This window comes from Hakea prostrata, chromosome 2 (assembly GCF_041222555.1).
Source record: "Hakea prostrata isolate BN-2017 chromosome 2, UWA_Hpros_2, whole genome shotgun sequence".
NCBI lineage: Eukaryota > Viridiplantae > Streptophyta > Magnoliopsida > Proteales > Proteaceae > Hakea > Hakea prostrata.
This window is the reverse complement of record NC_142601.1, coordinates 34564943-34570306: the sequence shown is the minus strand read 5'-3', so window position 1 is coordinate 34570306 and position 5364 is coordinate 34564943.

Sequence of the window (5364 nt, the reverse complement as noted above, 5' to 3'; positions counted from 1 at the left end):
CAGGAGTTGTAACTTGGGAGTTGTTCAAAGAGGCTTTTTGTATGAATTACTTTCCCGAGGCGGTGAAAGATGCGAAGGAAGCTGAGTTCATGGTTCTTACACAAGGATCTCTGTCTCGTGTTGGAGTACCAACGAAGTTCGAGGAGCTTCATTTCTTTGCTCCAGATTCTCCGAAGGATGACCTCGCCAAAGCAAAGAAGTTCTTCAAAGGATCGCGCCCGCCATTAAAGCTTACCTTATAGTCCAGCCTATAGTGAGCTATGCTCAAGTGGTGCGAACTCGAAGAAATTGGAAGAAACAGAGAAGGAAAGTGCACGTGTGCAAAAGCCCCGGCAGCCAAGGAACTACGGCTTGGTGGATCCTAATGATCGGCGTTTTGTGAGACCTACACCCTACCCCACTCCTACCTTTCAGCCTAAGAGTGTAGGTCGAAATCGGGTTTTCGCAGCTTTGGCCGGTTTAGACAAGATGGCGGAAACCGACCACCGGCAGAGTGCAAGTGCAAGTGCAAGTGCTAGGCCTTTTGTTCGAAAGTCCTCTGTTGCAGCCACCCCCTGTTGGACCCAACGCAATCTGTTTGCTTCTACCGCAAGCAAGCTGGTCATTTCGCTCATGCACTGTCCGAAGTGGCACGCCCAACGAGCCTGCTCCAGTGGTGAAGAGTGCTCCCGCTCCTCCCTCCGGTAGAGTTTTCAGTATCTCCAGGTCTTGAGCGGGATCCAAGCCATGAAGTGACTACGGGTACATTGTTAGTTGCTTCTATTTCCGCATTTGTCTTATTTGATACGGGTGCATCTCATTCGTTCATGTCATCTCGCATTCATCAAGAAGACTAACCTAATCCACGAGAAGTTGTCTAGTTGTTTATTGATTAGTACACCTCTTTGGTCCCGTTGTGAAACTAGATAAGGGGTTATCTAAATGTCCCGTGTTGATTGGTGAGAAGAACTTGGAAGCCAATTTTGTAATTCTTGATATGAAGGACTTCGATATTATTTTGGGAATTGATTGGTTAACAGCCCACAAAGCTGTGTTCCTTTGTTCCTCAAAGAAAATTCAGTTCCGTATTTGTGGAAGTCCGGTCTTAGAATTTCAGGGGGAAAAGAGAAGGGTTTGTAAGAAGGTGCTGTCCGCACTGATGCAAGTCTATGCCCTAGTGGATGATGCTTCATCTGAAGGCAAGGGTAAAGTGGAGAAAAGAGTCGATGAAGTCAGGGTTGTCTGTGACTTTGTTGATGTCTTCCCGATGATCTATCGGGAGTGCCTCCAGACAGGGATGTCGAGTTTTCAATTGATCTCGTCCCTGGTGCCGCTCCGGTATCTAAAGCTCCGTATAGGATGGCTCCTACTGAGTTGAAAGAGTTGCAAAATCAGTCGAATGAGCTCATTGATAGAGGTTTCGTACAGCCTAGTGTGTCACCTTGGGGAGTTCCGGTCTTGTTTGTCAAGAAGAAAGACGGTAGTATGCGCTTGTGCATCGACTACCGTGAGTTGTGTTGTGAAAAAGTACAACGCAAGTGTACGCTGTCGTAACAAGTAATATATGATAAAAGATCGATCCCTCGAAGACTATAGATTAAGTACCAAATTAATTATACCAATTTTATTTGAACAAATAATAAGAAAGATAATTATTCTAGACTATATTGCAAATTGAAAGTTAAATTGAGATTATTAATTGCTAAAGACCTAGGGGTCAGATTTCACCATAACTAAGCATTCCCACCCTTTTCTCCCTCTTTATAATTTGAGAAATATTTTACTGATTGATAGTCGAGATTCCCTTTCCTATCTATTAGTCTCTCTCGAGTACTAATAGAAATTCCCTCAATTGCTAACCCACTATATTTCTATGTGGGTTACAACAACTGAGAAATCATTAAGTTCTGTGGATTCCCATGTAACAACTACACAAACCATGTAAGTATATCTCTATCCTACATGTAATTCATGGCTTTTACTCCAATGAACTAAACACATAAATCCCCTCTCAGTTCATTATGATTAACAAATCAGTTGATTAGTGGCCAATTAATCAAAAGCATGAAGAATAGAAGTAAAAACTCAATCAAGGGAAACAATATTCAAAACTATATTGATGAAGTCAAGAGTGGGAATTCAAAGATAGGCTACATCTGATCCCTAGAAAACTAAATTAATTCATACTCGAAACTAAAAACATTACAGAGTAGTTCAAGAACATTGAAAGAAGATCAAGAAAAACTTATTCCCAAGATTCAGATCTCCAAAGCCAACCAACGTCTCCTGGTTCGATCTCTCCGCTCCTCCAAGGCTCCAAAAACGTCCTCCCCCTCTTCCTGGAGTTTGATCTCCTTTTATAGATTAATTAAACTCAGAGTTTGAATCAAACTCAGAGTTCTTATCTGACTTAACCAAGGAGTGTTTTGACGTATGAATCGCACTAACTTAGAGATCTCCAATGCATAATCCCACCGTTGGATTTGAAGACCAAGAAGTCGTGAAGCTCTCCTCCAAAAATCAGCTCGATCGGACACCATATGACCATCCGATGAAGATCTTGATCAAAACTGGACAGAGACACTCAAAATCGGGATTCTTCTATCCTTCTTATTTGAATTGGATTCTTCTTCCTCTTTTCCCTTCTTTGATCAAATCCTAAATAGAAAATAAAACGTAGAAGCATGCAAGGACTCATTCTCTTTATGTTTTTGACTTGAGGTAGGACTCTTGCAATAATACCCATATTTGATTGATAATTTCCTACATGTAAAAGTAATAAATCTTTATTAGAATTTGTTAGGAAATATATAAAATCACCAAAATTATAGAAAATAAAGGAAAGGGTGCAACATATTCATTTTCATATCATATTAGGGTAAATTGATATAAAACAATTGTAAATACATGGAAATATAGTTAATTAATCATATAAAATAATATGCATGAAATCAACTTATCAAGTTGAATAAGCTGACTATCAAGAATAGATACCCGCTGCCCAGAATTGATGATCTCTTCGATCAGTTGAAGGGTGCAATTGTGTTCTCAAAGATTGACTTAAGGTCCGGATATCACCAATTGAAAGTGAAGTCTAGTGATATCTTCAAGACAGCTTTCCGAACGCGATATGGTCACTACGAGTTTAGAGTCATGCTCTTCGGATTGACCAATGCTCCTGCGGTGTTCATGGACCTCATGAACCGAGTATTTCACGATGTGCTTGATAAGTTTGTGATTGTTTTCATTGATGACATCTTGATCTATTCGAAGAGCGAAGAAGAGCATGCGAGTCTTCTAAGTTTCACTTTGCAAAGGTTGCGAGAAAAGAAGTTGTTCGCTAAGTTTAGCAAGTGTGATTTCTGGCTTAAGAGAGTAGTATTCCTTGGTCATGTGGTTTCAGCCAAAGGTATTCGTGTCGATCCTGAAAAAGTTCAAGCTGTGGCTGATTGGGAAAGACCGAAGTCGGTAACTGAAATAAGAAGTTTTCTTGGATTGGCGGGTTACTACAGAAGGTTTATTGAGAATTTTTCTCGGTTGGCTGCTCCTATGACTAAGTTGACCAGGAAAGAAGAAAAGTTTGTTTGGTCTGATGCCTGTGAGAAGAATTTCCAAGAGTTGAAAGATAGATTGACAAGTGCCTCGGTTTTGACTATACCTGATAGTTCCGGTGGTATGACAGTTTATACCGATGCGTCAAAGATTGGATTGGGTTGCGTACTGATGCAACATGGCAAGGTCGTAGCCTATGCTTCTCGGCAATTGAAAGATTATGAGCGGAATTACCCCACTCACGATCTAGAACTTGCCGCTGTTGTCTTTGCTTTGAAGATTTGGAGACATTACCTCTACGGTGAGAAGATTGCCATTTTCATGGATCATAAGAGTTTGAAATACTTCTTTACCCAAAAGGAGTTGAACATGAGACAAAGGAGATGGTTGGAACTAGTCTCCGATTATGATTGTGATATTCAAGTATCACCCAGGGAAAGCAAACGTTGTTGCTGATGCTCTTAGTAGGAAGAACCAGAAGAAGACTTTGGATTTGAATGCTTTGAGTTTACCATTGTGGTCTTCTATTGAGAGTTTTGATTTGGAAATTGTCCCTGAGAATTCTGATTTTATTCTTTCTGCCATGACGGCAAGATCTGGTCTTAGAGATAAGATTGTTGCTCTGCAGAGTTCCGATCAAGAGCTTTTGATCAAAGTTGAGAAGATTTCTTCGAATCCTGAGTCGGACCCCGACTTTGGTATATCCATGGATGGTGCTTTATTGTTTAGAGGAAGACTGTGCGTGCACGCAGCAACGAAGAAGTTAAGAAAGAAATATTGAAGGAAGCACACCAGTCAGTCTTTACTATACACCCGGGAAGCACCAAGATGTACAAGGACTTGAAGGAACATTTTTGGTGGATTGGTCTAAAGGCTGATGTTGATGATTTTGTTGCCAAGTGTGAGACTTGCCAACGTGTGAAAGCCGTTCGACAACCCCCATCTGGATTACTTCAACCTCTTCCTATTCCTAGTTGGAAGTGGGAGGATATCTCTATGGACTTTGTGACTAGCTTGCCTCGGCCAAGTAAAGGCAATGACACTTGTGTGGGTGATTGTTGATAGGTTGACCAAATCAGCCCACTTCATTCCTATGAAGATCACTCATACTCGGATAAGCTAGCGAGGCTTTACGTGGATAATGTGGTTCGTCTGCATGGTGTGCCATTGAGTATTGTTTCGGATCGTGATCCTAGGTTCACCTCAAGGTTTTGGAATAGTTTGCGAAGGCCTTGGGAACCCAATTGAACTTGAGTACAGCTCATCATCCACGGTCGATGGACAATCGAGCGGACAATTCGGACATTGGAAGACATGCTCGAGATCTTGTGTGGTGGATATGGGTGGTAATTGGGATGAACACCTAGCTTTGGTTGAGTTTGCCTATAACAACGGTTATCAAGCAACAATAGGCATGGCTCCATTCAAGGCTTTGTATGGCAGTACTTGTAGGACACCTTTGTCTTGGACTGAGACAGTTGAAAGAAAAGTCTTAGGTCTCGAAATGATTGAAGCTACGAGTGCTATGGTAGATATGATAAGAGAAAGGATTAAGTCTGCGCCTGTCAAGACAGAAATCTTATGCTAATAAGAGAAGGACCGATTTGGAATTTCAAGTTGGAGAGAAAGTCTTTCCGAAGGTTTCACCAATGAAGGGTGTGATGAGATTCAATGTTAAGGGAAAGCTTAGCCCTCGTTTCATTGGACCTTTCGAGATTTTGGAAAAGGTTGGACCTCGTTGCGTATCGATTAGCATTACCTCCGCCTCTTGCTTGGTGTTCACAATGTGTTTCATATTTCGATGCTCCGAAAATACATAGAGAATCAGGAACA